This window comes from Lontra canadensis, unplaced genomic scaffold, assembly GCF_010015895.1.
Source record: "Lontra canadensis isolate GAN:19392208 unplaced genomic scaffold, GSC_riverotter_1.0 scaffold9, whole genome shotgun sequence".
Taxonomy (NCBI): domain Eukaryota; kingdom Metazoa; phylum Chordata; class Mammalia; order Carnivora; family Mustelidae; genus Lontra; species Lontra canadensis.
The window spans coordinates 12,244,181-12,261,182 of NW_022631003.1; positions in this window are offsets into that span (position 1 = coordinate 12,244,181).

The window sequence follows — 17,002 nt, forward strand, 5'->3', positions numbered from 1 at the left end:
GTCCCGGGATCGAGTCCCGCATCGGGCTCCCAGCCCCATGGGGAGTCTGCTTCTCCCTCTGACCTTCTCCTCGCTCATGCTCTCTCTCACTGTCTCTCTCTCAAATAAATAAATAAAATCTTAAAAAAAAAAAAAAAAAGTCTCAGGAAAGGGGTGCCTGGGCAGCTCAGTCAGCTAAGCATCTGATTCTTTGTCTCAGCTCAGGTCTTAATCTCAGGGTTGTGAGTTCAAGCCCCACGCTGGTCTCCATTCTGGACTGCATGATGGGTCTGGAACCTACTTCAAGAAAAAAAAAAAAGAAAATGGCTAAGAGAAGCCTCACTAATTTTTGGTCAAGGAGAGACTCTTTATCATAATGTTGCCTGTTTTAAAATGTGGCTTTTGGAACTGAACAATGTAGCATAGACCAATGCAGGGCCTAGAGGAACTATGTCCTTTCATGAGTGGATGTTAAATTTCCCTACTGTCCACGGTTGACATTAGATTGCTGTGTAGCCATAGAACCCCATTCTGCGCCTGGCTTAGAATTAAGATCTCAGGCAAGGAGATTATCAGGTGCTTTCTCACAAGAACCCTTCTCTTTCTGATCTATCCATCATCTTACTACTCAAATTATCTTTCTCAAATATAGACCTGAGAAACCTCTGATTGTCCACTGAATAAATCTAGCCACCTCAGCATGGCACATAAGCCAGCACAACGAGATTGATTAGTTTGAGGGAATTTCCCCCAAATCTGAGAATCTCAGGTCTAATTCAAACCATCTGTGCTGAAGCAGAGTACTAGGGGGAGGGAGGGATTCTCCAGAGAAATAGGACCAGTACCATAGATGATAGATAGATAGATAGATAGATAGATAGATAGATAGATAGATGATAGATAGATCTAAAGAGGAGATTTATTATAAGAACTCATTCATGAGGTGATGGAGACCAGTAGTCCCATCATCTGCCATTGGCAAGTTGGAGGACCAGGAAAGCTGGTGGTCTAATTTAGCCTCAGTCCAAAACCCTGTGAACTGGAGAGTTAATGGTGTAAGTTTCCAGCTGAGTCTAAAAGCCAAGAACCAGGAGCTCCCATGTCCAAGAGCAGAAGATGGACGGACATCTCAGTTCAAGCAGAAAATGCTAATTCATCCTCTCTCCACCTTTTCCTTTGTTCTATTAGGGCCTTCCATGGGTTGGATGACTCCCACATTGGTCATCTGCTTTACTAAGTTCACCTTTTCAAATGCTAGCCTCTTCTGAAAACACCCTCACAGACACCCCCCCTCCAGAAACTATGTTTTACCAGCTATCTCGATATCCCTTCAGCCCCATCAAACTGACACATAAAATTAACCATCACAGGAGGGGTGGCCTTGAGGTGACTTGAGGGGGTAGCGGTGGGCTTCTATCCAAGACCCCAGAGAAATCAGGGCACAGACACCAAGAGCCATGTTGTGGAGGGTTGTTGAGACCAAAAGCAGTCAAGCGAGTCCTGAGGTGATCAGGAGTGCTGGGTAAAGGCAAGTTAAACACTAACTCATGGTGAAGGACGTTTCAAGGAAAGGGGGTGGGGGGAGGTGAGCAGGGTGTGGGGGGGTGGAGGTGGGGGGAGGGCAATGAATACATCCATCAAGGCAGATAGGGGGTAGGTGAGGGGTTGAGCTACTACAACGGCTCCCCCTCATTTTAGAAGCATGAGTCTGTGTGCACAGGACAGGTTTCATCACAGGTCCTGTCATCGTTTTGACAGAATGAGACATTTTGAGTCTTTAAGACAGAAAACTGGAAATTAGAACAGGGCAAATAAGGTCTTATCTCATGTGTCACCTCTGATGGGCCACTGGCTATGGGCATCCTGGGTTGAGAAGGATTCTGAAGATGTGCTTATTTTTAAGAGGATAAAGAATAAGAAACAAGGAACAAAAAAATAGAAAACAAATAAGGATCAAAAATCCAAGTCCAAAGCCCAGTGTTGGCTTAACATTTGAGGATTGGCTGACTAGATATACAGTAGTCTCCCCCTTATCTGTGGGGGATACGTTCCAAGACCCCCAGTGGTTGCCTGAGACTGTGGATAGTACCAAACCTTATATATACCATTTTTCCCTTTACATCCATACATATGATGATAAAGTTTAATTTATGAACTAGGCACAGTGAGAGAATAATAAAAAGTAAAAATAAAATAGAACAAATATAATCCTATACTGTCATAAAGGTTATGTGAATGTGGTCTCTTTCTCAAAATATCTGATTGCACTGCATTCAGTCTTCTTGAGCTGATGTGAGATGGTAAGAAGCCCTCACGATGACAGGAGGTGAGGTGAATGACAAAAGAGTGTTAGGCTACTGTTGACCTTCTGAACTCACATCAGAGTAGGATCTACTACTTCAGGATGTGGGTAACCGAAACTGAGAAGTGAAACATGGATGGCGGGGTTGGGGGGGGGGCGGATTTCTGCACTCTGTTTCTGGTCAAGCAAAACATTCACAGGGACACAAAAATGATCCAAGTCTCAGTCTGCCGACGTGACACCTGAGCGGGAGCGGCTCCATCTTGGGCCTGGAAATTCGTTTCAACAGACTGGACAGCAGCGCCGCCTTCCCTGTTCCACACTACAGCACTCGGCAGCCCGGTGACCCCGGCCTCACAAGCGTGTGTCGTCGTGGGACCGAGTGCTTTACCATCGAACTCTGCTACTGTGAGCTACCTCGAGCCTACAGTGGATGTGGCCTCTGACGGATGCTGAGGAGAGCCTGTGGGGGGCCCGCGAGTTTGCTGCCGCAGCCCGGGGAACAGCTTGAGAACCAGGGCCTTGGTAGCCACTTCACCCCCTGTTACACTAACAGCTCTGTTTTCCCTTTAAAAAGGAATTTTCCTGTTTTCTTATTTCATCTTACTGGCCAGTCACTCGACCAGTGGAGTACACTCGGTGAAAAGAGGAAAAAAAAAAAAAAAAAAGGGAATATTTTGACTGTTAGAAGAAAAGGATAAAAAATGAACTCAGGAAGTCTTAGAAAATGAGACAAGAAACCATGATCTTACTAAATCATCCAACACATGTCAAAGTGTGTCCTAAAAGACATTTTTGTTTTCCTTTTTGAATCGTGGCCAACGTCTGTCAGTTTGGTTTTGACTGACAGCTCGGAGACTGGAACAGCTTGGGGGAGGGGGGGATAGGTGAAGCCACACTCCCAGGGCAAAACGCGGGGGTTTTTTGCGGGGTGGTTTTTGTTTTTGTTTTTTGTTTTTAGTCTTTAAAATCCAAGGAAGAGAGAGAAGGACAATGAGAGTGATAATGTCACTCCCCTCACATACATAGCTTTTTTTTTTTTTTTTTTTTAATTACACATTTGGCAAATATATTGCCTTGCCTCAAGGCAGTGATGTTTGCCTCAAAACTGCTTTAATGCAGGGCCTTGAAGAAACAATGGATGGTCAGAGCCCTGGCTAAAAAGGATGAAAGGAACCTTCCGGCTGGCAGGAGTGCCTTCCCTCAGCCTCATTCTGCTCCAGCTTCCGTGAGGTGGCCTTGTCCAGGCCTGCTCCATTCTTTCCTTTGTTCACTTTAAGCATCTTTAAAACCCGGTCTCTGGGTCCTTTAGGCCAGAAGAAGGCGAAAGGAAAGCCTCACAGCAGCAGCAGCAGCAGCAGCAGCAGGGATCGGGGATTGCGCTGAGCTGTTACCTCCCCAGCCACTGGGAAGGAGGGACTGTTGTTTTTAACGCAGGAGGAACCTAATTGCCCAAGTGAATGGGGCCCTCCTGGGTGGTGCCTTAAAACTCCGTGAGTCATACAACCAAAAACCGAAAAAACATCCTGAGATCCATGAATAAGAGAGCGCTTTTTCAGAAACAGGGGTACCTTGTTGCTTTTGGTTCCAGATTCCTGAATATGGGTTTCATGCTATAGAAATCTGAGCTGGTGGCAAAAGGAGCAAAAGAATGAAATGTGTTGAGCCCCTTGGTTCACAATCAGCATTTTCTTGTCAAACAAGGAGCAGGGGTCCGGTGTATTTCTCCTCCGCAAGGCAGCTGCACGGCCGCTTTAAGCAGCTGGCTCTAAGGTCAGCGATCAACTTGACATTGATAATTTCACAAGTGAAGTTAAACTCTTTGGGGCTTGCACAAAGACACTGGCCAGAAAGGAAGTGCTCCTGAGGACAGCCATGGAGAAGAGCCAGCCCCCCTCAGCCTACGGAGGAGAAGGTATAAACTAAAACAGAAAAAGACAAGGCATCGAATTTTAAATTACTAATTACCTATTTCATGCTGCGGAAGGCACCTATCTGTTGAACATTTTACCCCAGAGCCCAGGCAGGCCCTGGATTTGGGGCACCAGGAATGACTAGAGCAGGGGGATTACTAAAGGTATGGAAATCAAAACATCTGCCCCAAACTGTCTCCTTGTACTTTAGGAGCTGTCGATTTCCAAAGCTCACCTGGGGAATAACAAACATTTTAAAAAGGGCAGGGAAGAGGAATCACTTGCCTTTAATTCCATCATTAAACAAGCCCACCAGCAACGAGGTACTTGAAGAAAGTGGGGAGGCGGCCCTGAGGCTCAAATGGAGTCTAGTTTAGACTTGCTTAAGAAAGTTAATTTTGGGTGGCTCCATTGGCTGAGCATCTGCCTTCAGCTCAGGTCATGATCCCCCGGTTCAGGGGATTGAGCCCCACATCAGGCTCCCTGCTCAGCGGGGACCCTGCTTCTCCCTCTCCCTCTGCCTTTCCACCCTGCTTATGTTCTTTCTCTTTCTCTCTTCTAAATAAATTAACTTTTTTTAGAAAGTTAACTTAAGAACAAGGAAAATGGGAAAATATAGGTTCCATGGCTTTGAGTTCCACCAAAGAAAAACAAGCCAAAAAAAAAAAAAGAATGTATGGTACCATTGTTATCTAAACCATACAGAATTCTGAGAGTTCATGGAGGAAGCCAGGAATCACAGCTGTTTCCATGGGGCCAAATGGACAGCAACATATAGTGTTTCCCAGATCCAGTCTGGAAAAGAAAGGAATGAGGACGCCTCAGAGTCAGGGTCACAGGTGCAGATTATGCTAACAACAGCAGTAATAGCAACCCACAGATTCTTTCCTCCCATGTGGCCTTTGAACTTGCTCTTCCTTCTACCCCAAATATGCCCATTTTCACAGAGCTGGCCGCTCTAGCCATTCACCCTCCATGAGCTTTCCCCAGCCACCAGTCACTCTCCACCATATCACTTTGCATTAATTCATTCATGGTTTTTCCCAGCCCCCGAATCTATGATAATAAATACATGCGACACACAACTTCCAAATGATAATAAAATACGCAATACTTTTTATTGCAAATCCCATATAGTCGATCAGATTTCACAGAATGCCTTTGAGCTGTTTTGCCCAACTCTTGTATCTGTAACCAAACTATGGTTGCAGTTGAACCATGATTTGACCAAAAGAGTTGCATCCAATCTGTTCTTTCCCAATAAAAGTATTGTCATTAAATCTGATATATCAGCTCTTAATTGATTTCTCATCCTCACACCAATGAGATTTGCTAAATTGGCACCCCTTTTAGCTTCAGCACTAACGGTTGCAACAGCACTAGCCACCATTTCAGATTTTCATGTAATTGCAAGGATTGGAACGTTGTTTATTAATAGCTTGCAAAATTCCTAAAAATGTAACAATCCACTCTAGAGGGGTGGGACAGTGGTCAGCACAAGCTCTGTACCTCTCCAGCTTGGATGGTAGTAAGTTCTGTGAAAGAATGAGGGACATCTGGCAAATATCAAATCTATACAGATCCTTTCTTAACATAAAACATACTAGTATCTTCATTTTGATTCTCTTGAATCTTATGAGCTTTTTAGTCTTCCTGGGTTGGAAAGACTAGCGAGGGTAGATCATCCCAACTATGGTTGCCCAGCTACTAAGAATAGCAATTACCACCTACGTTATTAGCAGATTCTCATAATCGGAGATTTTTTTTTTTAAAGATTTTATTTATTTACCTGACAGACAGAGATCACAAGTAGGCAGAGAGGCAGGCAGAGAGAGAGGGGGAAGCAGGCTCCCCACTGAGCAGAGAGCCCAATTCGGGACTCGATCCCAGGACCCTGAGACCATGACCCGAGCCGAAGGCAGAGGCTCTAACCCACTGAGCCACCCAGGCACCCTCATAATCAGAGATTTTGGTCGGATGTGAGACTTGGAGCTGCAGACATCCCAACCAATTCTTCCCACTGTCAGACAGTCTTTTTATAGACATTGTGTCACGGATTTCAAAATGTTGAAAGGGTTCTTGTCTCCTGACTCACAATTGTTTAATTCTGCCTCCTCACAAAGTCTGCAATTGCTACCCAGGCTGGTCATGTGATTAGATGTGGCATTTCTTTTGCTCTTAGGACATGTAAACTATTAGTTTGCTAGAGCTGCCATGACAAAGCACCACAAACTGGGTCACTGAAACAACAGAAACTTATTGTCTCACAGGTCTGGAGGCTAGAAGTCTAAAATTAAGATGTCGGCAGGGTTGGTTCCTTCCAACGGAGAATTTGGCCCATGCCTCTCTCTTAGCTGCTGATGGTTTGGTTTGCTGGCAATTCCTTGGCTTGTGGACCATCATCCTGGTCTCTACCTTCAATGTTCACATTGTATTCTCCTCGAGTGTTTGTTTATGTTCAAATTTCTCCTTTTAATAGGACATCAGGCACATTGAAGGAAGAGTCCTCCCTGTTCCATCCAGTATGACCTCATCTTAACTACATCTGCAATAACTATTTCCAAGTTCAAATTCTGAGTTGCTGGGGGTTAAGACTTCAACATCCAAACTAGAGAAAGGACACAGTCCAATCCAATAGTGGATTTGTGTGTGTGTGTGTGTGTGTGTGTGTGTGTGTGTGTGTGTGTATGTGTATGTGTGTGTGCTGTCTAACTCTAAAGACCTTTGAGGGGCACCTGGGTGGCTCAGTTGCTGGGCGTCTGCCTCCCGCTCAGGTCATAAGCCCGGGGTCCTGGGATCCAGCCCGGCTTCGGGCTCCATGCTCAGCAGGAAGTCTGCTTCTCCCTCTCCCACTTCCCCTGCTTGTGTTCCTTCTCTTGCTATTTCTTTGTCAAGTAAATGAATAAAACTCTTAAAAAATAATAAATAATAAATGAATAAATACCTAAATAAAGACCTTTGAACTAGATGGGATCTTAACACAAGTAAATGTATTTTCTGTGTAATAATTAAATATTTTTAAACTTTATGGGATCTCGCATTCTTCCTTAGCTTTAGGACCTCACAACTCTTCGAGACATTTAAAGATATCTCACACAGCTCTGTCTCTCTTGTGGCCAAGAACTCAAGAGATCATTTTCCTGACAACCTCGTTTGAATCAACAGGGTGCAAAGCTGTATAACAGGCTATAAATGTATGTTATATCCTTGAAAATCCACTCTGAAACCTTTATTCTGTTACTCCCATAATCCCTCTAGAAATTCAACAAACACAGTTCAGTGATTACTTGCTGTTAATCCATTCTAAGATGAGCATCTTCCCTCAAATTAAAAAAAAATGAGTATAGTTGACACAATGTTACATTAGTTTCAGGTGTACAACTTAGTTATTTGACAAATTTCTACATCATGCCGTGCTCACCACAAGCGTAGCGACCATCTGTCCCATTACATCACTCTTACAATATCACTGACTGTATTCCTTATGCTGTGCCTTTTATTCCTGTGACTTACACATTCCGTAACTGGAAGCCGGTATCTCCCTGTGTCCTTCAGCCATTCTGCCCATCCCCCATCCTCCCTCCCCCTCTTCTCTCTTTCCTCACATTTCAACATCTCTGAAATCAGAATCTGTTTATGATCTTCGGCATGTTGTAGTTCAATTAACAGCATATCTCTTTTTCTTCCTGGTGGGATATCAAATAATGATATGATCTTAATTAATGGTGTCTTAGTTTCAGAGAAGTACAATGTTAAGTATCTACTATGTGCAGACACTGTTAAGTATCCGGAATATATAGAATAGTAATAGCGAAAAGCAGAAGCTGTCTTCCCAGTCTCTTAGGGAGATAAGTAAGCAGTAAGCTTCAGTGTAGTGATCTGGGGCATAGTTTCTCTTTTAGACCCCAGATATTCACTTGCCCACTGCTCTTTTCATCCATGTTGCATTGTAGTTATTGCTTCTCTTGCCTGCCTTCTTTAGCAACTTGAAGCCAAGCACCCTATCTTCATCAACCTTATAGTCTCGCTGCCTAGGACTGCATGTAGCCCATAATCAATGCAAATGATTCAACAAATGGATTAAGGTCCACAGAGCCTATGCTGTGTTGGAAAGTCTCACTAAAGAAAACTTAGATTTTAGTTTCATTTGCCTTCTCCAACAGGACTTTCAAGCAGGATTGCCCAAAGTGCATATCACTGAGTGGCTTTTTGCTGAGGTGGTTCTCGATAAAAGCTGGAAAATCATGGCAAGGTGTAAGGACTGTCCCGTGGTCTGTTCTGTGGTCTGTGATGGCTGTTTACAACCACCCATCAACTGGCCTTCGATATCATTCAGAAACGTGGGGGTATGGAGGGATGCGTCAAATGAGAGCTTCCCTCTATCTTATGGAGTTCAGACAAAATTAAGTCTAGGTGAGCTTTAACTGGCATTTTGATTGGTAAAGAGATGCATGGACCAAGATTAAAATTTCTTTGGAAAAAAAAAAGAGAGAACCTTTTTTTGTTTATTTGAGAGAGAGAGAATGAGAAAGAGAGGTAGGAAAGGAAGGGGCAGAGGGAAAAGGAGAAGCAGGCTCCTTATTGAGCAGAAAGCCCAGATGAAGTACTCGATCCCAGGACTCCAGGATCATGACCTGAGTGAAGGCAGACATTTAGCTGACTGAGCCACCCAGGCACCTCAAGATGAAGATTTAATAATGCAAGTGTAATATGAGGCACACATGTCAGTTTCCTATTGCTGCATAATAAATTATCATATATCTTATAAGGCTACCAACCAGGTGTCAGTCAGGCTGTGTTTCCATCCAGTGGTTTGACTGGAGAAGGATCTGCTTCTCAGCTCCCTCAGATTGTTGGCAGAATTCATCTCCTTGTGGTCGTACGACTGAGGTCCCTGTTTTCTTGCTATAGTGAGGGCTTGCTCTCAGCTCTAAAGGCCACCAGCAGTGCCTTACCATGTGCCTTTCTCCACAGGCTCTCACAACATGGTTCTGTATTTCAAAGCCAGCAGCAGACAGAGAATCTCTGCCCTAAGAGAGACCCCAGTTCTCTTCTAAGGACTTTTATCTGACGAGATCAGGTCCATCCAGCATAATCTCCCTTTCAGCTAACTCAAAATCAACTGATTTGGGACCTTAATTATTTCTTCACCTTTGCCATATTCTGTTGGCTGGAAGCAGGTCACAAGTCCCACTCAAACTAAGGGAGAGGGGATGATATAAGGTGTGAACATTAGGGAGTGGGGATCGAGAGACCGATCTTAGAATTCTGTCTGTCTCAGCCTACATTATCTTCTCACTGCAATCTCAGGACAGAACCAGGGGGAAATAATAACTATGAAGTTAACTTCATGGAATTCCAGGGCTGGAAAGCACCATTTCCTGCCTCTAAGTGAATAATCCTTAACCAGACCTGAAAAATAATGTTTGTACTTTAACGCGTGAGGGATACTTTATACTATTTATACTGTATACGTGTTATACTAGATAGTTTACACTTCAGCAGAAAGGGATTCTATTTGTAATCAGTCCTTGTGGATAATATAAACCCCTAAACAAACAACTTTATTTTATTATCGTTGCGTGAGTACCAGGATTGTTCAAAGTGTGGACAATACAGGTATACGGAGCCATCTTGAAAAGCAAGTCTATGTAAAGCAAATGTAGCACAATTTCCCTGAGCTCCCTCCAAATATAGAAAATGTCAATTCAGGAGCTCATACATACAGGCTCCGCTGGTATCCTTCTTCAGTGATTGTTTTTTTTTTTTTTTTGGTATCAAGCAGAAAATGCGCAAGGGGAGATGGTTACCACACACCAAACCCTTGCTACTCCACATGTGGTCTGTGGATCAGCAGCATTGGCATCACTTGAGAACTTATTAACAATGCAAACTCGGGGTGCCTGCGTGGCTCTGTCGGTTAAGCATCTGCCTTTGACTCAGGTCATGAATCTCAGGGTCCTGGGATCGAGCCCCGAGTTGGGTTCGCTGCTCAGCGGGGAGTCTGCTTCTCCCTCTCTGTGTGCTCACTCACTCTCTCTCTCTCTCTCTCAAATGAATAAATCTTTACCAACAACAAAAAATGTGGTGGTGTTGCAATAGCCAAAATATCAATATCCTTAATTTATATTATATTGTAGAACACACATATCTGACTCCTTGCTTCATCAAAGGATATATGAGACTCCACCAAACTTCCAGGGAAACTTGTCATCTTCTCATGCAGCTCCTTTCTGGTATCTACTACAGTATTTTGTACCAGAAGCTGAATTAGTAAGGGCAAGAGCCTGGAAGACAGAGCTGTAGCTGTCTGTGTGAGCAAGAAGGAACTAGGTAGGAAAAGAGAAGGGGAAGAGGCAGCTTGGTATTTGTTTCTTGGTAAGCCAGGTGCCATCGGTCCTTGTGAGCAGTTTCTTCTCCAGATTTGGGAACAGGGCTCAGGCTAGGCAGAGGCTCCTCACGAAACTCCAGAGGACAATGTCAATCTTACTGGGGATTTTGTGGGAAATTCCCCATTAGACCTTTCTGTTATCTCCCAGCTCCCGGGCTGCCCTATGGAGTCTCTCCCAATATATTTTCCTCCCATACCCCTAGCTTTTCCATCTCCCACACCCCCTAATATTCATCCTTTCCTACGAGAACAATGTGGCTCTGTCTCAGATCTTTCCATTTTGGATAACTGCACATTACTTAAGAGTCTCTTTACGAAAGATCGTTCCACTTTGCACCCAGGAAAAAAGTGATCCTCTAGTTACAGGGCTCGATCCTCCTTATGGGGCTGTGAAGATCATTAATAATAAACAGCTGACAGTTTAACCTAGTGGTTCAGGGGTTTGGGTCCAGGGTCAAGGTTTTCTTGATGTAAATTACTCAACCCTGCTAAGCCTTTCTTTTTTTTTTTTTTTAAAGATTTTATTTATTTATTTGACAGACAGAGATCACAAGTAGGCAGAGAAGCAGGCAGAGAGAGAGGGGGAAGCAGGCTCCCTGCTGAGCAGAGAGCCCGATGCGATGTGGGGCTCGATCCCTAGACCCTGGGATCATGACCTGAGCCGAAGGCAGAGGCTTTAACCCACTGAGCCACCCAGGTGCCCCTAAGCCTTGCTTTCTTGATATGTAAAATGAAGGGTGGGCTCTGAGCAATACAGTCTGTGTCTTGAATAATAAAAGTAATGCCTACCTTATGCATTTGGGGAAAGTCATATCAAACATCATACGAAAAGGACTTCCCCCAATTCCAGTGCCTGGCACAAATAATAAGTAGGTTATAATAGCAATTGTTAAATAATTCCCAAACTCGGGGCACCTGGGTTGCTCAGTGGGTTAAAGCCTCTGCCTTCGGCTAGGGTCATGATCCCAGAGTCCTGGGATCAAGCCCCACATCGGGCCCTCTGCTCAGCAGGAAGCCTGCTTCCTCCTCTCTCTCTCTCTCTCTCTCTCTGCCTGCCTCTCCGCCTACTTGTGATCTCTGTTTGTCAAATAAATAAATAAACAAACAAATAAATAAATAAAATAATTCCCAAACTCAACCATTCCAAGTAAATGAGGGTCTACCAAAATAACTCCTAAGTACTCTTTCAATAAGCAAATATTTAATGACTACTGTATGCATAGTACTGTAAAAACAAGATAAGAAAAAGAGAAGTAGGAGATAAGTAAGCATCTAATGAGAACAAGCTATCTGCCAGGCACTTTACATTGATCATTTTATTTATACCTTCAAAGAACATAATGAGGGAGATTTGTATCCCTACTTCTATGAATAATGAGACAGAGCTTTGAGAGGTTCTATGATTTGCCCAAAATGCACAGATCTGAGTTTGTACCCAGGTCTGTGAGGCTCTGGAGCCCTTGTCCTTCTATAAATTGCAATGCCTCAGAAGTAGAATATACAAAGGGTGCCTCAGTGGCACTACCAGTTCAGCATCCGACTCTTGGTTCCAGCTCAGGCCATGATCTCAGGGTCTTGGAGTTGAGCCCCACCCCAGGTGGGTGCTCAGCATGGAATCTGCTTAAGACTCTCTCTCCCTCTCCCTTTTGCCCCTCCCCATTGCACTTTCTCTCTCTCTCTCCCCCCCAAATAAATAAATACATCTTTTATTTTTTCTTTTTATTTATTTTTATTTTTTAAGATTTTATGTATTTATTTGACAGAGAGAGAGAGAGCACAAGCAGGGGGAGCAACAGGCAGAGGGAGAGGGAGAAGCACGGTCCTTACTGAGCAAGGTGCCCAATGTGGGACTTTGATCCCAGGACTCGACCTGAAATGGATGCAGACGCTTAACCAAGTAAGCCATCCAGGCACCCCTAAATAAATCTTTCTTTTTCAAGCAGAATATATGGCCAAATCTTAAATTCTAAAGAGGAAAAGAAAAGGGTTAGATGAAGAGAAAAGGGAGAAGAAAGAGAGAAATAGAGGAAGTAGGAAGATAGGAAGGAGAATCAAATGTTGAGATCAGGATGAGAGAATGGCAGGAGGAAGCTGGAGGGTGGCTCCTCCAGTCCCACTGACAACAGCAGCTCCTGGAGAGCCAGCACCCTGAGCTCACCCTTATCACCTTAGGTGATGTGTGAACTAGATCCAAGAGGAAATGCATCACTTCTATGGCTTACTAACAACTGCAGCTAACAACAAATGATCTCACCTTCTCCTTTGAGAAGTTCACACAGAAGTACTTAAGACTTCTATGTACAATTTCTCTGTCTTATTTACAATTTAATTTTGTACTACCCAGTAACTGTCTCATATGGGTTCATCTCATTCCCATAACCAGACTCTAAAACACTCAGTGCATATACCTTGGTTTACTCTTCTGTAAGAAGATGGTCATGGATGAAAACACATTACTAAATTTTATGAAACCTTTCTACAAAGAAACTGGAAAACACAGAGCTTGGGATAGAGAGAGTTATATCAAGTGTAAATAACAGAACAGAGAGCCCAGAAATAAACATATGCATATGCAGTCAACTAATTTTTTATAAGGGTGCCAAGTACACACAGTTAAAAAAGAATTCAATTAGTGGTTTTGGGAAAACTGGATATCCACATGCAAAGGAATGAAACTGGACCCCACCTTACACCACTCGCAACTATTAACTCAAAATGGATCAAAGATTTCAGTGGAAGACCTGAAATGGTAAAACTAGAAGAAGATATAGTGGAAAAGATCTTGGCAATGGTTTCTTGGATAAGACACCAAAACCCCAGGCAACTAAAACTAAAGTAAACAAGAAGGGACTACATTCAACCAAAGAGATTCTGCAAAGCAAACAGTCAATTCATTGAAAAGTCAACTTACAGAATGGGAGAAAATATTCACAAACCACCTATCCAATAAGGGGTTAATATCCAAAGTATATAAAAGACTCATACAACAATAGCAAAAAATCAAACAATCCAATTAGAAACTAAAGAAGGAACTCAGAGACTTTTTTTTCCAAAAAGATAAATGAAAAGATGCTCAACATCAGTAATCATCAGGGAAATGCCAATCAAAATCACAATGAGCTATCACCTCGCACCTGTTAGGATGGCTGTTATTGAAAAAGACAAGAGATAATAAATGTTGGCGAGGGGGTGCTTGGGTGGCTAAATTGGTTAAGCATCTGCCTTCAGCTCAGGTCATGATCCTGGGGTTCCAGGATTGAGCCCCATATCAGTCTCCCTGCTCAGTGGAGAGTCTGCTTCTCCCTTTCCCTCTGCCACTCCCCCCAACTTGTACTCTCTGTCCTCTCTCTCTCTCTCTCTCTCTCTTGACCTGTGTCAAATAAATATATAAAATCTTTAAAAATAAAAATAAAAATAAATGTTGGTGAGGATGTGGAAAAAAGGTAACCCTTAAACCAGGGAATATAAAATGTTACAGCCATTATCGAGAATAGTTCTCAAATATTAAAAATAGAAGTACTATATGATCAAGCAATCTCTCCTCTGAATATATGTATGAAGGAATTGGAATCAGTATCTCAACGTGATATCTGCACCTCCATATTCACTGCAGCATTATTCACAATAACCAAAAGGAGGAAACAACCTGTGCCAGTCAATGGATAAATGGATAAAAACAATTGGATATGTGCGCGCACACACACACACACACTTGCTCAGACACAATGGAATATTACCCAGTCATGAAAAAGAAGAAACCCTGTAACTTACAACAATATGGATGGACCTTGAAGGCATTATGCTCATTGAAATAAGTCAGACAGAGAAAGACAAACACTGTATGATCTCACTTATATGTGGAATCTAAAAAAGTCAAACTTGTAAAAACAGATAGTAGAATGGTGGTTCCCAGGGGCTGGGTGGAGGGCAGGGGTTGGGGAGATGTTGTTTAAGGGTACAAACTTACAAGTAGGAGATAGTAAGTTCTGGAGATCTAATGCACAGCATGGTGATTATAGCCAACAATGTTGTATTATAAACCTCAAAGTTGTTAAGAGACTAGATCTTAATTGTTCTAACCACAAAAAAGGATTGATAATTATGCGATGTGATAGAGGAGCTAGCTAATGATAAGATGGCAATCACATTGCAATATATAAACGTATCAAACCAATACCTTGCATACCTTCAACCTATACAATGTTATATGTCTATTATATCTCAAACAATTCAAGAATAATAAAGAGTAAGTAACGTCAATTTTGGAAATATATTGTCAGATATTATGAACATATCTTGCTGGTCCCATGGAGGTGAGCAGGGCTGTCCCCTGAAGGGAGTGTCTCCTAGTCAGATAGTGAGCTGCTCTGGGAAGAGACCAGTATGGGGAATGGACTGGGGGAGGGGTATGCATGGCAGGGGGAGGAGGGATATTTTCTTGGCTCCACATCTGGTCCACACTCATTCCAGTCTCTGTTACAGAATTTCCTGGAGCACTTCTGTTGGGGTGGGAGCTGTTCCTTGTCACAGGCCAATGACCGTGGGCAGGCAGGCAGGGATTGTGCGGAGAAGACCTCGGGTTAGGTCCTCGCTGTAGTTTCCCTGAATCATTCTCTGTAACACATAGCCTTTTGTCATCTGTACAGCCTGTCCTGGGCCTGATCAGGGAGGGGTCCACACCCACACCTGGGTCACAGTGATCCAGGGAAACTGTAGATCCCTTCCTTTGAGGTCAGAAGATGGGGCTTGCAGAGAGCCAGCTGGGCTCAGAGACTTGAGACCCCCCCTTAGGGGTTTACTTTGAGGAAGCCACTTAACCAAAGTCTGTCTCACTTCCCCATTTGTAAATCAAAAGAAACATCTACCTCTCGGGTTGCCATGAGGATTAGAGAAATATGTGTGGAGTGACTGGAATTTATATATTCATTCACTGTTTATTCATGTCATCCCCTATTATTGTAATTATTACCTGCCAAGCACCAGGCAACAGAAAGGCAGCAGGGAGCAAGACAGATCAAGTTCATGCTCTCTTGACCTTATATTCCAATGAGGAGGAGAGACGGAGACTCTCACAGCCAAGAAATGCAGTGAGCACTTGATTTGGAGGCTCATGATTAATTCGGGAAAAACCTGTAAAAGGTGAGGGACCTGGGAGCAGGAAAGGCAAGAGGCTGAGCGGGAGTGTGAGGTAGGATCTCCCCTCGGCCAGGTCCGTGGGGACTCTGGCCCACAGACCACACCTTCAGAGTTGTACTTTGAGGTAAGAAGATGGAGCATTTGTACCCCTGTCTCTCTCTGTCCTCGGCCAACCCTGGTGAAGTGAAGTGGTTCCTCAGTCAAGTAAGACACTGCAGAACTGTCACAAGTTGTCACAGAGGTGGCATCTGCGGGCGCAATGGCTTGGTCAAGACTCTCTGGCCAGGTCCTCAACAACACCCTCATGTGCTCCAAGGGGAAAAGTCACAAAGCGGGAGATGTGAGGAGGAAAGGAGCATTCAGGGGTATGAGGGAGACTGTGACGGCGTGGCCACGAACCAGAGCTGGATTCAGAGTTTGTGGAACCTGGAGCTTACAATTTGGGGGCCTCTTTCAGAGTAGAAAAATATGTAAAGTCATGAAAACAAAACTAGGACAAACACGAAGATTTATTCAAATGAGAAATGAGGACAAATTACAAATAATAAAAGCTAACAAATGCTTCAAACATCACAAAATCCAGGAGGGGGGAAAAAGACCCATGATATTTATATAAACTCCCTGACACAGCCCTACAATACCTTTTCCTACATATTTTGGCTGTATTTTTTTTTATGTTGTCCTCATGTCATAATGGTTTGGTAACATACCATCGTTTAAGAGTATAAAGATAATTTGATATTTCCCTTAAAATGGTAGACAAAAAAAAAAAACATTTTTCGTTGTTACTGTTTTACTGTTACTGGTTTTTTTTTTTTAAGTTTCTTTGAGCTCCAGAAGTCAGTATTTGTTGAAATCATGTGACTTTTTAGGATTATTGTCAGGTTTGGAAAAGCCTCTATTAATGTGTCTTTCCTAAATGAGCCGTGAGCTTTGGGAAGATGTACCACGGCTAGCTGCAGACACCACACGTGTTAAACTCATTCTTGTCCCCTGCCAGCCTCATCTGGTGGTTGCTGGGTGTCGTGGATTTGTTCTTAGTGAGCTGCCCGCATACGACCATGATAGGTGATTGGCCGAGAGGGATGAAGTTTTTCCAGGATGGTAAATCAGCTTCCCCTTAGGCAGCTCCCCAAAATGCCCTCAGCCTCTCCAATACCACCTGACATGGGGAAGCCTGGGGAAGGGATAACCAGAGTAAAAAGAAAGATTCGACTTGTATTTTAGCTGATGGTTGCCGCAATATTTTATTTGCAACGTTTACATAAACACACAAGCACG